The sequence below is a fragment of the Equus asinus genome, chromosome 5 (assembly GCF_041296235.1).
Source record: "Equus asinus isolate D_3611 breed Donkey chromosome 5, EquAss-T2T_v2, whole genome shotgun sequence".
Lineage (NCBI taxonomy): Eukaryota > Metazoa > Chordata > Mammalia > Perissodactyla > Equidae > Equus > Equus asinus.
In genome coordinates, this window is record NC_091794.1 from 50,713,561 (window position 1) to 50,735,609 (window position 22,049).

The 22,049-nt window shown below is 37.5% G+C and overlaps 1 protein-coding gene across 19 annotated transcripts in view; it reads right to left on the reverse strand.

Moving 5' to 3' along the window:
* The window catches only part of LOC106834680 (EGF-like and EMI domain-containing protein 1), a 586,744-nt gene that overhangs the window by 21,261 nt on the left and 543,434 nt on the right, over positions 1-22,049 (reverse strand). For 16 of the 19 annotated variants that reach the window (XM_070509516.1, XM_070509525.1, XM_070509519.1 and 13 more), the window contains 2 exons: positions 1,790-13,420; positions 151-259 (listed from right to left, as the gene is read on the reverse strand). The gene's annotated coding sequence lies outside the window, so the exon portion shown is untranslated. Of the gene's footprint in view, positions 1-150; positions 260-1,789; positions 13,421-20,898; positions 21,949-22,049 lie in introns of those variants that run through there. The other 3 variants (XM_070509524.1, XM_070509523.1, XM_070509513.1) reach the window with 2 other exon arrangements.

A 22,049-nucleotide genomic window follows, 5' to 3' on the forward strand; every position in this document is an offset into this window, starting at 1 on the left:
GGGTGAAATAATTTACAACAAAGAGTTAATATCTTTCATAGATATAGAACTTCTAAGATTAGAGAAGAATAAAACCAACAACCTTATAGAAAAATGAGCTACAGTTATGAACAAATAATTTATATAAAAAGAAATGCAAAAGGACCTTACCCATTAGAGAAGATTCTAAACATTATTCATAATAAGAAGAATACAAGTTAAAACTCTGCTGATATGCCATTTCTCATCAGAAGTTTGACAACATCCTCTTTTGATAAAGCTGTAAGGGAACAGGCATTCTTATATGTATTGCTTGTGAAGATGCAAAATGGTACAACCCCACATGGAGGAGAATTTGTCAACACATTACAAAATTACGTTGCATTTACCCAATGACTCAGCAACTCTTGCATACATTTGAAATGTTCCATAAAACAAAGTTTAAATGATAGATTCAAAATAAAAATATCCCACACCCCAAAGAACTACAGAATTATCCAACTTAGAATTAAATAATAAACAAAAACATTATAGACTTGATGGTACTATTTTTAAAGTACTACTACTGCTCTGATTAAGTAATACCAAATATTACAAAATTGATAAGACCTGTCTCCCACGAATTTAGAGAGGATATCCGCATAAAAAAAAACATGAAAAATTATTTTGAATGTTAGATTTAGAAGAGCTGTCATTTCAGTGTCATTACCCTCACTTTCAGATGGGTAAACCAAGTCATGGAGAGGCTGTGAACTTCCCAAAGGCACAGAGCACGGTATTAGCAGAGGGGGGTCAGCACACGGGTCTATCCTTGCCCATGATACACTGACACATTTCATGACTGTCCAATGAAAGGTGAAGGATGGTGGATAATCAGCCCCATTGTGCTAATATGTCGGGCTGCACGTCTAAAGATCCATAGCCCCCATAGTTGAAGCCGTCAAGGTAAAAGTTCACTGTGGCTTATTTTTTACTCAGGGTACCCCAAGTTTAGGCCCCCAGCACAGTGTTCTCATCCACACTCTGCCTCATTGCCAGAGCTGTTGCTCTCCATTCTGCCAAAACATAATATCATCATCTACAATTGTGGGCTCTAAATAGGATGCATGCTCTTCAACATTGCACAAAATAATCAATAGTGGTTTGGAAAGAAAATATCAGAACAACTATCAATATTTATCTTTACCCATTCTTTATTAACTTATACTTTTATATATGTTTTATAATATACATAGAATATTAGTTGAGAAGCACATGACTGTCATTTATAAATAAAAATACATTTATGGTTGTATGTGATTAAATGTTTCCTGAGGAAGTGAAGTTTGGAGACCTCTGCTCCCACAGCACTCCTCTTCACCCCTGCAGCTGGGCCTGCTCTTAATGTGCTCTGGCTCTGCCCAGGGGCCCAGACTCTGTACCCTGGTCGTTTCAAGGCCTCAGTGGAGGTTGAGGCTCTTCAGCCTCCTGTCAAGAAGCTCAAAGTTCAACAGATTTGCTGTCCACTAAGTCTTCAGCCTTAAAAACTGGCTGGAGAGGGAGTAGGATTTAGGTCTCAGAGGAACTCTTTCACATTAATACTATTTCAATTACTTAAGGGTTTTAGAGTTCTCATATGGCATTCCGGTAACAAGGTAACAAAATCAATCAATATTAACATAACACTATTTTTATTGGACATGCAATCATAATTATAAACTACCAGCATAAACTTATTGGAAAATGGCCTCTTCTCAGGCCTCTATTTTATTAACCGATGGCAGAATGTTCTAGATTTTTATTGACTGAAAGAAGATAGTAATCAATTTACCTTTTTCACAATAATTTCCTGTCCATCCAAGGCCACAGGTACAGCTTCCATTCATAGGATTACAAAGGCCACCTTTTTTACAGGTACATTTTAACTCACAATTTGGGACATACTTTGGGGACATTGTGTAGTAAAAACAAGAAATATCAAACTGAATAAAAATGTCACATGAGCAAACAATTTTCTCTGCATCAGGTGAGTAGCCATATCTATCTAGCAAAAAAAAAGCATAAGAAAATGTTCAAATTAAAACAAACAACTCTTCAGAAGTATCCTTAGGATAGTAAGCACATCATTGTCATTCATGCAAGTCTGCGTTCACTCCATAAGTATTTAATGAGCTTATACCTACGTACCTGGTATACTTTGGGAACTGGAGATGCCCTAGTGAACAAGCAGAGGTCAAGCTCAGATTAGGAATGGGAAAACTTCATATGTTTAGTCTCATAACTAATAAAGAAGACAGATGAGCAATTTGTTCTTTAATGTTTTAGACTGAAATTTGAAAAGCACTTCAGCTTACGGTGGTGGGTGACACAATCAAAGATGCACTGCCAAGAGGAGTTAAGATACAAGTGAATAAAGCCAACCAGAAAAAGAAAATTGAGCCTTCATTGTCAGGGGGAAAATTGAATGCTATGAAGTGCCATTAATGGGAGAGCAAAGGCCCTCTAAGGCGAGAGGAACCACTATTCACATTTAACTGGTTTTGCCGTGGAGAATACGGGCCTGATAGAGCCAGCTAATATGATTTTTTTCAGGAAAACTCAAAATCCATATTTTATATGAAATAATCCAATCTTTGAAAGTTGGCAACTAATTAAAGTTGTTTTTGCAGCACTGTAGAAGTCAAAACTATGTCAGCCAATTCAAACACATTTATGGCTAGATTTGGCCAAGGGCCTGTCATTTATACCTTCCAGTTTATAGTATTTTTACATGATGATATTTTCCACATGAATTATCTCATTTAATGCTCACAAATATCCCTCTGATGTGGGTAACAGTATTCTTTATTTTACACTTGAGAAAACTGAAGCTCAGAGACTTAAGTCTTGCTCAGGCTTAAGCAGCCAGCAAAGATAAGAACCAGATTCAAATCTAGAACTCCTGACTTCTCCTCAACCATTCTTTCTATTCCAGCTAGCAGGAGAGACATTAGAGAGATTTTTTCTTTTACTTGCCCAAAGGTGTTTGGTTAATACATAGAGCATGTACCTGAAGTCAATCTGTATGACACTTTCCTTCTTGCCTTTATTTGACTGAACAGGTACACTTAACTTTTGTACCAAATGAAAGAAGTGTTTAAGTTTATTTATTTAAAAAACAATTACAGTTGTACAAGTAATGGTTGAATCATCATCATATATGTAATAGAATACCATAAGTTAACTCTCAATTATTCTTTTTTGATTTTTGCTTTTAAGGCATATTAAGCAGAATCAATGACACCAAGTCCTACACTATTAAAATAAACTTTCATCTCTTTCACCCGTTTATCCCCATATGCTTAAACATACTTATGGAATTGTCATATTTAAACAATATTTTTTGACACAGATCTGTCTCTGGCATCCCATAACCTTTAATGAAGAAATAAAGAGATCAGTATATTTATACCCCTCCACCTTTTCTTCTCTTCTACCTAATGCTTGCTAAAGTTATGCTAAAATCTCAACATTCTTATAATTTATAACATTTATTTATTTATCTTGTGTCATGTAACCATAATTCCCATGTATGTTTTAAACTTAGCCCTAATTAAAACAGATTTTGTGCTCACTAATAGTCTTTTTTCATTTATTACTTGGTTGCTAAAATTTATCTTTTAACAGTTTTGTCAAAATATTTTATGGCTACTATATTTCATCAACTTTTTATTATTAAACATATTTGTTTATTTTCCATCATGCTATACTTGAACAACAGTTTATCTGTGTATAAAATACTTGAGCCAAGTTTTTTCCCAGGAACTTCATAGGCATTGACTAACCATATGTGAGCAAGGAATATTGCTGTGAGAGATGAGGCCAGACTGATTCTCTTCCCTCCTCTTCATATGAGATCTCATATTTTTCCTTATATCCCCGATGGAGTTTCCACTTGTCTGTGCTGAATCCTAACTAGTATTTCCAGGGATAGAATGTATTCATTCAAATGGTAGCATCAGACCTTCTTTCATTCGAGAAAAAAATCTTGAATATTATATTTGAACATTTTTCTTTTCCATTTATGTATCTGTCTCTCTATTCCTTTCCATTTCACTGCCTTCACTTTCCTCTAGCCTATTCTCCATGTCCCTGGCTGTCCCTTAGCAGGTTCCATCCTCCTATCACCTGCGTTCTGTGTGGCCTTCATCTATACGATGAAATTTAATTTTCATTTCCACTTCTCTCTGAGCTCTGCCAGCTTACGTTTTCATTTCCTTCAGCTGTTTGTTCATTTATTCCATGAATCCTTATATCTCTGCGTTGCACTTGCATTTTATAGAGGACTCTTTTACATTATGTCCTTCAAATTCTTGGGAGAGATTCTGGTTAATGTTTTCACGTGCTCCCTAACAAAACTTTTCTGCTCTATGCTCTTCTGCTTTTTGTTTTCCTATTCTTTTTATCTTTTATCCTTCTTACAGAATTTGCACTGAAGAAACTAATCAAAGCTTTGAATAGTGTCATATTCTATTTCCAAAATGAAGGGGTTTTTTTTTTTTATGCCTCAGCTTAATTTTTTATGCACCAGCTATGATTTCAGCTAGTAGGAAGGCTCCTTGGCTAGAATAAAGCTCCACATGACACAAAGTCATGGGATGTGTGTGCGTGTGTGAGCTTAGACTCCCTTTAGCTGCAAGGCTACTCATGGCCCGCAGAGTCCTGTTGATCCTAGTGAAGAGTTGAAAAGATGATATGTCTGTCTTTCTTGTCTTTATCCTGTTTTTTCCGCCAGTCTATGATGTCCAGCAGAATTCAAGGAAGCTCCTGCAGCCTGCCAATGAGTCCAGTCCTTGTTTTACAACAAAGTGTCATTAGTTTTGTCTCTCTGTGTGCACCATGGAAAAGTGGTTGCTCTGCTCGCCCCGCTGAAGAGTGTAGGGGCCCAGCATCCTCTCCACACCTCCACGTTTTAGTGAACTGGACAGTTCTTCGTTCTCATGATTTTCATGATGATCATAATAAATATTAGGATTTAGGACAAGAGAGTTCTGTAGTTTTAAACAAAGATCATGTTTTCCTTCTGTCTTTCTTTTTTTCTTACGGCTTTCAGTGGGCTTCTGCACGTTGAAGAGGAAATAAAACTCTTCAGTTAAGTAGACATCTCCAACACACAATTTTTGGCAGTTTTACAAAAGTTAGCCAAAGTTATTTTAAATTTGCTCTTGCTCAAGAGTATGCAGAAATTACTCTTTGTTTTGGGTTTCAATCTTTGTTTACCCTCCACCAATACGTTGTTTCCTATATCGCTCTATGGGAACATGTGCTTTCATGGCATGAAAGCCACATTTCCATAGAAAGTCAAGCCAGGCCATGGCGGCGTCCCAAATACCAAGTAGAGGAAGATTGTCATAGATGTTAACTCAGGACCAACCTTCCTCACAAAAAAAAAATAAAGAAGAAGCAGAAGAAGAAGAATGTGTTATAAACAATATTCATTTAATTATATTCTCTGGCACCAAATCTTCCTTCATAGTTTAGTGTGGTTGATGGCTGGGTGGACAAGGTGACCCTATGGTCATAGTTACCTTGCTGACACCTGGCTCCCATTTTGCCGCGTGGACATTGGCACCCTCCAGTTACTGGGTCACACTGTCCTTTGCCACAGGAACACGGCTGGACACAGTGCTGCCCATAGCGATTTTCAGGACAAATTGTAGGAAGAAGCAAAACAAAACCAGATTTTTCTTCTTAAAACAGTTTGCCAATCAAGATTTTTAAAAACTCGTAAATGCATGACCCTTTCTTTTAACCAAATAGGTTTGCCTGACTTGCCTTCAGTTTGCTTTTTAATTTTAAAAGATTACTTTGAAAAAACAAAACAAAAAAAGAAACTGTTCAAATTGTTGCTTACTTAGTGCAATTTTAGTGGACACCAGGAATTTCCAACCAAATATCTAATGTCAAACACATATGTGACAGAAATGACTCTTACAAACTCAGTTTTGATTTACCACATGGCTGTCTTAGCAAATGTGTGCGTGCGAGTGTCATATGTGTATCCTCAAGATACGTAATAATCTTGAGTGTGTTTCCTCTTAAAGTCCATTCTTGAATTTTAGCTTACACACCTATACATTGATATTGGTTTCATTGTACTCACATCTCCAAATATTTGTTTATGTATTTATTAGTTTATTTATACAGTTACTGATTTATTATTAAATCAACAAATTTGTGAAATTATCTTTAATAAATTGTATTATATTAATTAAATTAATTTAATAATTAAAAACTAGAATAATTTTAGAAATTAGTTTTAGAATAATTTAGAAAAATTAGAACAATTAAAATTATTTTATTAATAAGTTAACAAACGTATTAATCCTGCTTGCTTGTTCTGCTGAAACTTCACTCCACAAATTTATTGAGATGCTCACCAAAATACAGATAACACACAAAGAGAAAATAAACGTGTGTGAGAATCAAGCGAAGGGAACATACAGTAACAACATATACACAAATGAATATCATACTTCTTTGAACTTGTAAGAAGTGGACTACACCTTTGGCCCTGACCTACTCAGTTGTCAAAGCAAAGAAGGAAAAGAGGTCAGGTAGAAGATCACGGGTTGCTGAAGACAAAAATACTCTTAACGTTCAGGGAAACCAAGGCTTTTGAAGATGCTTTGGTCTGAGGAAATTAGCAAGTTTCTCCCAACAATTCTCTTGAAGAACAAACACAAAGGAGCCAGTCAGAACCTTCCTTAGGAAATGTTTATGGGCTGGCTTTAACTCAGAGATAACCTGCCTGTTGAGGCTTCAGAGGCAGTGTCCACTAGGTTTCATCTTTCCACTACTTGAAGCCAGGACTTTGTCTTATTCATCTTTTATACTCAGAACAGCAGGGCACTGAGGCAGGGTATTTAAAATAGCCCTCATACAAAAAAGACAAGCAACTGCCTGAGGAAGATAAGCATTTGGATATCTTCAGCAGCTAATGACTTGGTACGCTGCCTGCTCACAAACTCCATCACCATTTTTCCAAAAGAAAGAATCTTAAATTCACAATTGCAGTACTTCTATCGTTAATTTAAGATCTAATGATGGTTCTTTTACCCTTCAATTGTGAAGTATAGGATGCAAAATAGTGTGCAAAAACAAAAATGTGCATCAATAAAGGATCACAAAGTGAACACCTTCATCAACAACACCTAGGACATTGGACACAATATCGCCAGGACCACCTCCCCACCATGTGCTCTCCTACCCATTTCCTCCTCGAACCTCCTTGAAGATCTTCACCATCTTGCACAATACTCAAATATTTAGAAAATGGCAGATCTGATAAAAGCAAAATGTACTGCTAAGCATATCCCCATAGAGTCCAATTCAGTGAATTTTTAAGGGATCTTTAATCTACATCCGGTCCCTTAAGCTTTATGTCAATAGTTGTTGTTGTGATATGTGGTTATTGTCTTCAGATTTTAGGGAATGGGTTACTTTGGGGTAAGCAGGGGAGCTGCTTAATTTTGAGCTGTAAAATGCTGAGAGTAAATGAAATTGTGGAACTTTAGGCAACGAGTCTGACGTTTTGTGCACAGAAATCCCCAGTCTGCTCTGATTTTGCCACACAGATTTCTAATCGTGACTTGAGTCCTTCATTGCTGAGGCAAGAGGTTATGACCAAAGGGCTCTCTTTGGTTGCCTTCACTGACTTTGGCTCTCAATCAAACTCCTCATGTAAGTACTCCTCAATCCAGAATTTAGGTCAGTTTGTGTTTGCTGTTACTACAGTAAATTAGTAAGTAAAATAATTGCAACAATGTTTTCTCCCTAAGTGCAGATCTTAAAAACTTTGCTTTAGCACATCCACTTCATAACAGGTGGAGTGACTGCCTTTGACTGCAGTGGGCCCCAATGAAACCAGGAGGGCAGTCACGGTGCCAATCCTGGTGTCAGAGCTGCCACCATTCAGGCACTCACATGTCCTTTGGCAACATGGACCACAAGTGCCTTTTGGATATCCTGTTGAAGGAGAATAAAACCATATGTGGTACTGTAACTGGGAGCAATCATTATTTAAATTCATGCCCACAGACGTGTGGCTAACTCAACATTTCAATGACTGTTCTCTGGTATTTTCAGTCACCTTTAAGCTATAGATTTGAGGCATGGACTTATCTGAGGATATGTGATGATATAGCTAGATGCCTTAGCAATGTAGTTGGTGACATAAAGTTTCTGGTGTTGCTCGTTAACAAGATATAAGAAAGTTAACTTTGAGTTTCCTTGGAAATCTATCCACTTTTAGAGAATGCTCAGAATAGGAGACAATTCACCAAACAAGGCTATTTCTTTCCAGCCTAGATAAATGCATTATTTTGAATTAGCTTGCCTTGTCTGGAATGATCTGAATTTAACACAAGCAAGAATTCAAGATGGCACCAAGCATAGGGCAAGTGTCTTCATTTTTTATTAGTTTCTCAATTTTCTACTTTCATATCCATGGATGTGCAGCCTACCATGATGATACCTGTGTAAGAGATAAATAAACGGCCAGATATCAAGATAAAGGGAGAGTGAACAGGAAAAAGAATGAACTGAAGACCACATTATCTGATTGAAAGCTGAGGGATGTTTAACCGGGAGAAAATAGAGCTAAGAAGACAGAACTGTCTTCAAACATGAAAAGGCAGTCTTGTGGAAAAGGAGGAGGGAAGATTTTATCTCAATAAGGAAATACTTTCTGGAAGAGCTGCCCAAAACTGGACTAAACTTTTTTTAGGAGGTAAGGAGTGACTCATCTCTGTAGGAGTTCAAGCAGAGACAGGATAAGTACATAGCAGAGAAAATGTAACGGGGATAAAGCACTGGATTAACTTTGAAACACTTCCATCTGTGACATTCTCCTGCTCCATAAACTGGCTGATACTTTAAAGCCTTAAAATCATAGGTGTTTGAGTTATAAGAGACCTCAGGGTCATCTGGGGAAGTTGAGGGCTACAGAGTGAAGTGACTTGAAATATTTGTTGCACCAAATTCTGCCACCTGTTAAAGATGACCATCTTTGTTCTGGTCGTATATTTAAAATAGAAGGCTGTAGCAAATTTTGGATAGACTGTGATTTGAACCCTGTATCATCCACTTACTAGTGTTAAGGCCTTGAGTAAGTCCTTTCTTTGAGCTTCTGGTTCTTCATTCCCAAAGGGGATGATAACAAAATCACAGGCCTGTTGTGAGGACTAGAGTGAACAAGTACATTATCCAGCACATTACCAAACCCAGATAGCTCCAAACTCAGTGGTACCCAGTATTTTCATTAATGGTGGCAGGATCATTGGTGGGCACATAGCAAAACCCTTTCTTACCTGACAGGTGACATGAATCAAAAGGTTTGTATTTTCTTAAGTCCTTCCTCTTGGAAAATCTTTTCACTTGGAAATATAGCTCTAAAAGTGACTCAATTAGACCAGATGACACTTGCTTCCTTTCCTTTCATCTTGTATTTTTATGTAAGAATCAGATGGTAAAGAACATTTTTTAAGTATTTCACATGTAGCAGGTTTTAGAGGTAGAAGCCAAAGAATGGTTTTTATTGAGATCCAGATTGTTTATAACTCCCATACATATCCTGTCCTAAAACCTATGGTTTTGACCTTCAGTCTCAGACGCAGGGAGCTGCTTCTTTCCTGCCTTCTCTTCTGGTTTTAAAATAAAAAATTTCCATGATGGAGATGGAAAGCAAAATATTTAAAAAGTATTCATGCCAAAGGTTATTTCTCTGTGATAGCTGTTGTATTTCTTTATTCCTCTCTATGAAAAATGACGGATTTACTTCACATTCTCTTCTGTCATTCCTTCCTTCCAAGGGATGTCAGTTCTCGTAGCTAATTGACCCTTTTATGGTACACAACATTCTTTACTCCTCCTAAGAGCTTTTCCTCCCTCACAAAAGTTCAATAGAATGTATCCAAAAACAAAATCAGTGATTAAAAAAGAATCTCCACTGCCTCCTCTTCTTTTATTCACCAAGATATAAAATGCTTCTTTCATGTCCATCTGGCTCAGTCTTTCAAGATGTACATTTTCATAGTTTTTATCCTTTCAATGCGTGATGCTTAAAAAGAATGTTGGGTTGGTTGTATTAGAGAAAATACACCTGAAACAAGCTGAAAGTGTGAAGTTTGACACAATGAAATCTGGTGTGTACCGAGGGCATGTTGTTTCCAAAAAGAGGCTAAATTAATAAGAGTTGATTGGTATAGAAAATTCTGGAGTCACATTATTGTGAAGTGAAAGGGGACATGGATTTCTGTGCAAGGATGGAAAAGTGCAACATCTGATAAAGGGAAACTTACGTACTTATCAATGAGGAAAATGTTAAACTGTGGATAGAATCATGGGTATCAAATAATCAGCATTGCAGGTGCAAGGAAAAAAGAGCTTACGTGTAATTATTGGATGAATTTAAATAACTGATCCATGTAAAGTCTATATTTGCAATCACTTTCATGTGAGTTGAATTACTTGGGAAACATAACTTTCCTCTGACATATACCCATTTTGCAAACTATCTTAGTGGTTTTGCACTTGCTATTCCTTCTCTATATTTAGAAAAACAAAGTCGCCTGATTTTTAGCCTTCAACTTAATTATCCTTTTGAAATTGGGACACTGAACTTGATGAAATTAACCTACTAATGAGTATGCCATCTGTTGAAGGACAGTATACGTGTTAACCTCTTAGTCCCACAACTCATTACATTAATATCAAGAGTATGGTATGTGTTTATAGAAATGCCCATAGCTTTTTTTTTTTTCCCAAAGAATAAGTTATTTTACTGACAATTCCACTTTCTCATATAATTCTGTAGCAATGTAAAAGTTTGACTTCTGGAATCATACACACATCCCTTGCTCAAATTTTCACTAAACTTAACAAGGAAATGCACGCCCAGGACATAATAATTTCATTTGGCTTGTCTGAGTGAAATTCATTCTCCCCTCTCTCATTTCCTAAAGTTCCATTTTGATCATTACTTGGCCTTTGCTCTATCCTTTACAATTATTTCTCCTGGGAAATTTTGTTTCTCTGGCAAAGAATGTTTAGTTATTTTTCATTAGAGGGTGACTTTTTTCCCATCCTTGCACCATCCTCTCTCCTTGAAGGACATCGACTAGGAAGAAGCTGGGATATGAATTTACTATTCTGATTTGCTTAAATATTAAAGGTTACTTTATACTATGATGATGTGAATGGCATTTGGTACTTTCATTAGAAACTTAGAACAAACAAGGTTGTAATTATATCCAGACACACTTAGCTCTGAAACTTATGAATCTGTTTTTCACAGGGTCTGTTTTCCCAGTATTTGACCAGGTTACTCACACATATACCAGCCACTGTTATACAATTTTGTTTTATTCTTAAAAGAGATATTAAGATTTTGTTTGTCTGAATTTTTATTGCTGTGAGCAAGAGCATAAGAGCCAAGCTTCTAGTAACATCTTCCTCCTGGCATGGGTGAGCTTGTCTATGGCCCATGTTTCTTAAAGTATTCTATACTAAGTGTTGGGGGTGTTCTTATGGATACTGTCAATAGAGCTACCCATGGTTTTAGTGGACTGCAATGCCTTAAATTCTCTCAAAGAGAGTTATCATTGCAATTTGGAGAAATAAAAGATTCTTGGGTTTTTAGTCACTCTGCAATTTCTCATTTATCATAAAATACATAGCATGATGAGTTCACATCTACTTTGCAGTTTGTTTTCTCCCACATACTATCCCTATCCACACGCTGAGACTGACCTGCCCATTATAAATTACGGACAACTGGTGAGGTGCCTACTACAAGTTTCTCCGCTTTCTCTGACCTCTGCCCAGAGAAAATTTTGATTCTCCATTCTGAACCTGAGAACATGAAAGTCCAGTTGTTTTTGGCTGCGGGATCTTTTGCTTTTGAGCCAGCTACACCTTTTATGGCTATTTTCTTGAACCCTTTTTCATAGTCCTGTAATTACAGTGGATGTTGCCAAGGAAACTTTGCAGCAACTTCCAACCACGTGTTGTTTGGAACCAAGCCAAACTGACTAGTCAGGGGCTAGCTCCCTGACCCAGTCTTGCTTTTACAAGGTGAAGCTACCCTCCTTCAACCCAAGGTAGTTTGCCTTCTGAAATGGAAGTACCATTAGCTACATGTAACTTGATATTACTTTATGAAGATAAAACATCCTTGTGGTCAAAAAGAACTGATATCTTGATGTCAAGAATTCTTCCTGAGAAAGGTGACTGAATCAAATGTGGGAATACTTCTTTCTCCAGTACCAGAGTGCTTGAAATTTGCCAGAACCGCAAAATAATAGAAATTTTACTGATTTTATATTTTAGTTCTTCATTTTAAGTTGGAATAACTGCAATGATTATAAGTTCCAAACAAAATACTAATTGAAATCATTTTCATACATGCTTAATTGTGTTTTTAGCTAGTAATGTCTAAAATTAGGACAAATGAGAGAAGCAATAATCAAAATATACATTCTATGCCTTGTAGAAAATTAAAGTCAAGAGTTTGACCACAAGCCTATGTTTTATGGGTGGCGTTTGGAAGGAAAATCTAAAAAGCATCCATATACTCACAGAATTAGGAAAGGAAAGTAGAAGGAATCTACTACAGGAGTGAATAGGGAGCAAAGAACAGGAATGGCCAAGTTGAGGGAAAAATGAAACTGAGGCCAAATCATTTTATTCTTAAACCTATAAAAAGTACAATATAAATAATTACAAGCTTAAAAATTAAGTAGCTGACTGAACATTTTAACATGCTCCTTGGGACTTTTTATCATATGTTCTCCTATAACCATTTCGATGTTAAAATGTCCTAACAAATTAATGTAAGGTGTTTGGTCTACAGACTATTCTTTTTTTATTCCACAACAATGAGCCAACTGGTATTTTGTCCTTTCAGCAAGTCATTGCTTTCATTCCAGAATAACAATTTGTTTAATTTGATTGTTCCTAAGCAGATCTTGGAAGTAACTTATTTTATGAATCACTTTAAATATGTTGCCATTTGCTGTATATTGATTTATAATAATCAGTTCATATTTTCTTCTTTATTTCTTTATCTATTTCTGGTCTTTTTCTTGGGGATATTTTGAATAGAAAAGGCAAAATAGGAGAACAAGGTACACAAGAATGTGTATGTTTTCAACTATGTCAATAAACGTTTTCACGGGATTTGCTGTGAATTAGAAGCTTGAATTAGCATCTTCCCTTTAGCATTCTGAATGATGACCCACCTATAGGTGTCTCCTCAATAAATTACAACTAAAGCACAGAACACACTCACGCAGATGACAGTGGTTTCTATGGTAGCCAGGCAGACAGGTACACCTCCTTGTGACTGGGTGACAGTCCTCGTTCTCGGCTGAGCACTGACATCCCTGTTTACGGTCCTTCCCATATGTGCCTGGTGGACAAACTAGGGGGAAAAGGAAATGTAAGCCCAATGAATTAAATTTGTTTGTGTAAATATAGCTCTAAAAGTGAAAACAGGGAAAAATTTATTAAATAAGACCATTGCCTACAGAAGTGTGCTGCCCTATGGGATTTCAGTTTCATTAAATTTACTTGGGGATTACTTCACTGTTTGATTTTGTTTTGTTCAGTCAATTTGTGACCGACTGTCAAGGGCTGGCTGCAATTTTCTTGTCACTGAAGAAAATCATAGGGCGATGTCAGGTAAAATCAACTAAAATAATAGTATAATTCATGAGGGACCACATATCTGGATAAAGGTGTTTTTTCTGGTGCAGCCGGTTTAAATTCTCAAGGTTGTTCCTCTCTGCACATTAGCATGTACTGTATCCGTGTCACTTGTCAGCTACTCTGATGGTTGTGCTCTTTTCTTTTTACAGGCAGAGCAGCAAAAGCTTTCCCTCCAACTTCCAAATAATGTCATGCCGTTTTGTTAAGAAAATAAAAAGGTTTTCTGGGTATTTTTCAGCATACAAATTGGAGTCAAGTAGACATTTTGAGTTTCATGGTTGTGTCTAATGACAATTCAAACAAATGCAGTAAAAAAAGATCAGAAAAGTTGGTTATTATATATCCTGCAGACCTAAAATTGAAGAATAATTTCTGGAACAACCTTTTGATTGATCACCTAGGGGTTTCGGCATCATGATAGAACGAAGCTGTTTTCAAAGACTTCACATTGAGAAGGTATTGACTGTCTTGTTCGCTGCATTCATGTTTTCTGTTTGCCGTCCCTGCGTGCCTACAGTGCCACTGTGTTCTTAGCATCTATTATCCTTAAGAATATTTCATCTTATAGTTTTCTTTAAGTAAAAATGACAGCAGTGGTAGAAATTCTAACTTTAAGGGCCATTGGTTCCTTGCTTAGTATTAAAAACAAAGACTGATGCTACACAAGGTGATTAATGATAAAACAGGGTTTTCCTCTCTTTTTTGAGCGGAATGTGTACAAAGAGAGCGTTCGGTGGAATCTGACTCAGCATCGGAACAATTATTTATGTTGTCTGCTGTTGGTCTAGACATTCTTTTATCCAAGAATCAGTGATTGTTCAAATATGTATCAATAAAACACTTACCCCAAACTTGCCAGGTATGCCAAAAAGCACATCTGGCTTTACTGCCTGAAAAGTTTATTCACTTTTGTTACTAGTAAGTGGCTAAACAAGAAGAACTGATGATGGCATTCCAGAGGGGACTGGGAGTGGAAGTGTGTGATATTCTTATTTCCTTCACTTCATCGGCAGTAAATGCATGAGGGCATCATCTATATTCCACTGTGACGTGACGAAAAGAGCTCCCTAATGGAAGATTTCCAACATTAAAGGCTGACAAACAATCAGAAAAATCAAAATATGTTTCATTAGGGCTTCTGACACCTTTGGAAACCAAAAGCTGCAGTTAATACAAATTCTTTACATCACTGGAAAGACTTGTTTTTGCCAGTTTTACGTGCACATAAAGCTTGATCTTCCTGCAGCAAATACAGGTACAAAACCCTGTGCTCTGTGGAAATTAATAACGTTGAGTAAGTGGCTGTACTGAATACAAGGGTTAGTGTAAAAAGTTCCAGTGTTCCAGTCTTTTAGCCATCTCCAATCATGAGGTATGGGACCCACTGGCATAGGGCTTTGAGGGAAGGGACATTTGGACTGGTCTGCTTTGAGAGACAGCCGTCATGCACATCGTGCTGGTCTGCAAGCATCCTCTGAAGGTTGTGTGGTCTAGAGGAAATGGTGTGAACCTTGGACCAGGTAGGCCCAGCACTGCCACTGACCTTGTCTCTAGCTTTAAACAAGTTATTTAAGCTCTAAGACCTTCAATTTCCTTTTCTGTATAATGGGATCAATAAAATCTGTCTCATAGATGGTTGTGAGGAGTAGTCTAGTGGACATAGTAACATATGGGAATCTCATATTGCCTCAATAAAATTTGTTTCCTTTCCACTGAAACACTTGTATTTAAAATCAGAATCAATTGTTCAACAAAGGTGCTGTATACAGGAAAACACCACAAAAACATTCAGAATGATTATGGGAAAAATTATCTAATATTTAAAGACCACCTTTACATGTATCTGCTATCAGGAAAAATTATTTCTAAAAAAGAAAAATAAAAATCATTGAAATCACTTGACACAAAGTTTCTGAAAGACATATAAATAAAATTTATCCATATTCTCATTATTTGTTCAAGGTTTTGAGGCTTTGCAAAACCATACACAAATGTTAATCACTTCTCCATCCCAAGAAGAGCTGAGGCACATCCTTAGCTTTGATTCTGGAACTCCAGAAGAATCAGAATTGCAGAAGATATAAATAATCTGCCCATGAAAAATTACCCTCTTAACGCTCAAAAGTCAGTTCTCATTGAAGGAAATTAAAATTTATATTTCAAAGCAATAAAATTAAAATGGAAATAAAAGGAGGAAAAAGAATTTTGAATGTTATCCAATAAGAATCTTTGAAAAATACTGTAGTATTTCTTATATTACATACTCATCATGAAAGGTATCCATCAATTGACACCTGGCTAAATAACGATGACCCACTAAGACTTCAGAGGAAATCAAAGTTAATGCAAAGGCTTCCTCATGTCCTCTGAAAGAGATGGTGGTGTGTTCTTAATGCCTCATGCTTCCAGATGGACTGCATTGTGGGGTATTATTTCAACCCATCTTACAAGACATGCAGAATTCTGGAATGTTCTCATTCAGCCCAGAAATATTTCCTGGATACTTCGAAGATATACCTGGTATCCACACACCTGGATTTGTGCCAAGTTTACAAAAGCGAGCAAAATCAAACGTGATTCTTGTACCCATCAAGCTTGCAATAATGGGGAGATAAATACAATACAATAATTATTTCAATAAATATATAATTTAAACATGTTATAAGGGTTCACAGGGAGAATAACATCAGGGACCCCAATTTAGACTGGGAGGCAAGGGATGGGGGTACTCAGTTCCAGATGTTCTGTTTGAAGAGATCACTGCTTAAATGAGATCTGAAACACTAGAGAGAGTATATGCAATGGGAAGGGGCAGGGGAAGGAAAAAGAGTCAGAGAAAAAATTTCCCAGAGGGAGAGACCTAGGTATATGTGAGTTACTGATATGTTTCCTAAATAGTACGTTGGCAATGGTATACACGTATGTTAGACAATGGTCAGGCTAACATTATTATAAATGTTTCTGTATTAGTTTCCTAGAGCTGTGATAATTTCCTAAATTATCACAAACTTATTGGCTTAAAACAATACAAATGTATTATCTCATAATTCTAGAGGTCAGAAGTCTAAAATCAAGGTGGCGGCAGGGCTGTGTTCCTTCTAGAGACTTGAGGGGAGGATCTATATTCTTGCCTTTTCCAGCTTCTAGAAGCTGCCTATATTCCTTGGCTTGCGGCCCTTTCCTCTATCTTCAAAGCCAGCAGCTTAGCTTCTCTCTTCTCTGATCTCCTGTCTCCCTCTGAAAAGAACCTTTGTGACTATATTAGGCCCATCTGGGTAATCCAGGAAAATCTCCCCATCTCAAAATCCTTGACTTAATCACTTTTGCAAAGTCCCTTTTGCCATGTAAGATAACATTCCCAGATTCCAGGAATTAGAGCATGGACATCTTTTAGGGTCATGTAGGGGAGAAATAATTTTATTCCACCCCTCTAAGTTCTTTTGGCTGGTCTAATAATTAAATTGACATATGACAGAATAATGGGAGAAAAATAAATTTAACTATGTATGTATGGGAGCCCCACAAAGACATGAGGCTCCTCAACGGTGAGGCAATTAAAGCCTATATGCCATCCTGAGCTAGGGAGAAAGGGGTAAGGGTCTGGAACTTCAAAGGGGAGGAACACACTTCACAGGAAGATGGGAAAAGCAAAGGTTTGGTAAACAAATGATTGCCATATCTTGAAGAGACAAAGAAACACAGAGAGGACTTTGAACAAGCAAGTCTTGCTAAGTTTCCCCCATAGACCACACCCAGCTCATAGTCTCTGTAGTTGTCTCTGGTGATAGTTTCTTGTCCTGGATCTAAAATCTTTAAGGTAGTAGAGGGAGAGGTAACAAAGAAACTTGGAGTCTTCTGTTTCTTAACAATAATCAGCCTAAAATAACCCTCATGCCAAGATGACACAACTCGGGGTGGCAAATTTTGCTCCCCTTCAGTCCATTATTCAGTTATCCATAGTTTCTGTTTGCCAAATGTTTCAAGGAGCTTCTGATTTATCCCTTAGAGCCCACATTATCATATAGGGTCATGTTCTTAACAATAGCATGATGCACAACTCTTTATAGAAATCAATACAAATATCATATTTTAAAAACTATATGATATAAAAATTATAAACTATCACCAATTATTTTAGAAAATAATTTCTTCTTTTAGTTAATGGATCCAAAGGACAGGTTTTAATACAATGCCACATTGAAAATGACTTGAGATTCTTGGGAGAAGTTCAGGACCCAGCAAGAACCTGGCAAGCAACTTGGGTACCCAGATTCAGCTCCAGGGCAACTCAGGAAGAAGAGACTTCCCAAGGGCTAAAACTCAGAGAAATGAAGGACTAACTGCAGATAACAGTGGAAGTTTCTAGATCATGAACCGCTTCTCTTCTTAGTGATGTACGTAATAACATTATTCTTTATGGGCCCCCTGTCTGTAGAACAGTGTTGGCTTTTATGTGGAAGGTCTCCTTTAAGCAGATGTCATTGTGCACACAATAAGATAAACAAACAGACATGAAACCACTTGCCTAAATGATATGGCAAAACCAGGAACAAAACCACCAATTTGCTCAGGAGAAGCTCTGAGCTTTTTATCACTCTCTCAGTGATCATTCTTAGAAAGTAAGAGGGACATTAACATTACATAACATTGAAGAGATTGGAAAGCTAGACAACAGGCAAAGTCGTGGTTTAACTTAGTAGGTGGGAAAGTCAGCCTGGAAAGTTTTACAGTGAAAATTTCTTGTTCACCTTGTTTACTAGTTAGTCATCCAGGCCACTGGAGGAACTGGTCAAACCAGTTTGAAGTAATGTAGCTGATGCCTCCTCCTAGTTGAAATCATTCTGGGTAATCAATGACCACAAAACCTCTGTGGGTGGCTCCTGTGTTGATTTAAGCCATTTCTCCATATTAAAGCTACATTTTACTCTTTTTTCTTTTTTTTTGAGGAAGATCAGGCCTGAGCTAACATCTGCTGCCAATCCTCCTCTTTTTCCTGAGGAAGACTGGCCCTGAGCTCACATCTGTGCCCATCTTCCTCTGCTTTATATATGGGACACCTACCATAGCATGGCTTGCCAAACAGTGCCATGTTTGCACCCAGGATCTGAACTGGTGCCGCCAGAGCAGAATGTGGGCACTTAACCGCTGTGCCACTGGGCCGGCCCCTAAATTTCACTCTTTGAACTAACCAGTGAATATACTCAAAAATAAGAATGAATCAACAGTGACTTTTTTTTTTTCCCCTGAGGAAGATTGGCCCTGAGTTTACATCAGTTGCCAATCTTCCTCTATTGCCTGAGGAATATTAGCCCTGAGCTAACATCTGTGCCAATCTTCCTCTTTTTTTTATATATATATGGGATGCCACCACAGCATGGCTTGATGAATGGTGTGTAGGTATGTGCCTGGGATCCACATCCCCAAACCCTGGGCTGCCAGAGTGGAGCACATGAACTTAACCACTATGCCCCTGGGGCTGGCCTCCAACAGTGACTCTTTTTGATTTAGGTAGAATTTATATCACTTTGACTGTGAAGATATAACCTGAACATAGGTAAATATCCAAAATATTTTGGAAGGGAAAAATTATATTTTTGATTTGTTGACTTCCCAGGCATTTGATGGATTTTTATTAAAAATTGAGGAGTCAGCTTTGCTAAGATTCGAGTTGAGACAAAGTCAATTAGAGAGACAAGTTGGTTAACCCTGATAATCTCATAAACACTCTCCCACACCTAGTTTTACTGTAGGACAAATTTTCTAATAGTACTTTTTTCTTCTAAGAAATAAGAATTACCGTCTTTAGGTGACCTCTTAAAGGTGATTCATGTCTTCATTTTTCCCACTAAAATTTAAAGATTGATGAGATATCAACTCGAGGATTTAATGAATTTGTCTTTATTTGTCTTATCTACTTCTTATATAATTATTTTTTTGTGAGGAATATATCTGGCTGGCAAACATTTTAGGAGACGGCACATAGAATTCAAACCATACACGTAAGAAAATGCAGTGAGTTGACTTTTTGTTTGGAAATCCACGACCGTCTTAGCATTTGACAAGGCGTAGAGTAACTTCTTGTGGGAAGACCTGTCCAGCCTGGCAAGAAGATATATTGTACAGTCCCGAGATCACAGTCTCTCCACTGTGACAGTTACAAACTCCAAGGCCAGCTACACCAGCCCAGTGTCCCTGACAAGCTAAATAAGCATAAGCAGAAAAGTGTTTCAGATTGTCAAAACAAGTACCCACCATCTCACTAGTTTACAAAAAACAAATTCCTCTGACTTTCATGATGGGCAGAGAAGCGTATTCAAATTTCATCTAATACTTTGCTTCTCACAAATTGGGATTGACCTTCGGTGGTTTATGACAGCCTATTTTGCTCAGGTCTTTATCAAAGGCCTGGTGATAGATCAGCTGTCATCCACCCGTTCCTCAGAATGTCTTTGTATTAAACTAATGGTCCAGCAGAGCGGCCAGCCTGACAGGCAGGTTATTTATTTGCAATCTGGTAAAAGAACTGACAACTTCATTGTTTTAATTGTTCATTTTTCATGGGTTGATGCATTAGCTCACCCAGATCTTTGTGCCTCAGTCAGAGAATAAATATATGGGAGTCAGGGCATCGGAATGACTGGGTCCATCTTAAAGTTCAAGAAGTTGTGGATACTCTTGGTGCTGGCTGTGATTACCAGCATCCCACAAGCATCTGGGGATTTTTTTTTTGTCTTATCTCTGTTCTGCATCTCTTTCCTCTCTTTCAGGAAGACCTATGATGTCAGCTACTGATCTGATTGTTTCTTGAAACAATGTTCCTGGTTCTCACAGCCTATTAAAGGAGAAAGACTAGTGGCCCAGAGTCTCCATGTCTCAATCAGGGTGGGGCCTGCCAGACAGGCCCAGAGACCTCAGATATCAAGATATCATCGAGAGCAGATATAGTTCAGGTCAGAGCCTCTCAGAATCACCCACATGTTTTTTGCTAAATGCACTTGGACTGGCTTCATTTTGAGGGATTTTATTCTAATTCAGTGGATATTTGGTGAGAACTAAATATATATATATTTAAAATTCTATGATGAACTCCTGGTTGAGAACCATTGATCTAGAGGCTAGACTAATACCTCAATATACAGACAAGATATCCAATAGATTGAATCATTTGCCCAAGGTTGTGGCTAATTAGTAGTAGAGCTAAAACTAGAACCCAGGGGTCCTGACCCTCAGGTCAATGCCTTTTTCCTTCTCTACATCAAATACTATTCTCCAGGAGCCATTGAGACACTCTGAGAAGGTCTTACCAATAGCTTTTGCACAAGCTAGCATGTCAGGGAACAAGATGGAGGCGATTATTTTCACTCAGGGCTCATGTCAAATGCTGGCCTTTAGAGAGCAGAGGACATTCCCACAGTCCAATTGTAAACATGAAACGGATTCCTATTAAGTTATTGGTACCCAAATTATATTATTACTTTACTATTTTTCCATCACATTAAAATTGAGAGTGCCTCTAGAGGCAAAGTTTTATTACTTTTACTTTGCCTTACATCTCAAATACAACATAGAACACAGGTTTGATGAAGGAAAGAATGTTTGATGAAGGAAAGAAAGAAGGAAGGGAGGAAAGCTTCTCTAGTCCAATATACATAATTGTGTGAAAGGCCAATCCTACGCAAAAAACAGAACACTGGCTCCCTATATGGCGTGTTCTTACATTCATTTGCTTTTTAAACAATTATTCAACATTTAAATTAAAATTGAATAAGACTAGTATCTATTTTCAAGAACCCAACAGAATGTTTCAGGAAGACGTGAAAAATCGGCACAGAACAATCTGACAAGTGCTACTAACAGAGACATGTAAAACAGGTTAAGGCATCTGAAAAAGTAATAGTTAATCCTATCAGAAGGGAATCAGGGTGTCCTCAGAGAGGTGGCATTAGAGCTAGGCCTAAGAGAGAGAGTAGAAATTCATTACTCAGAAGGAAGAGAATGAATGAGTAAAGTCTTTTATTGAAAGTGATAGATACATTTGCTTCATGGCTAGAGGACAGGGTTTAGGAACAAGTACGATGCTGAAGAGTTCTGTTGGCCCTTGAAGGTGAATCATTCTTCATGTCACACCGAAAGTTTAATCTGGCACTCCTAGGTAGCCATGGGCACATCATGATCAGCCAGATGACCGTGTGCATATTTGAGTGGAGGATGGGAGCCCAGTTGGGAACAATTGCAGGCATCCTGGTGAGAGACAACAAGAACCTGAACTGGAGATCTAGAAAGAGATGGAGATGAGGAGTTGTACTAGGAGATTTTTTCTTTTTTTGAGGTGGAACAGATAG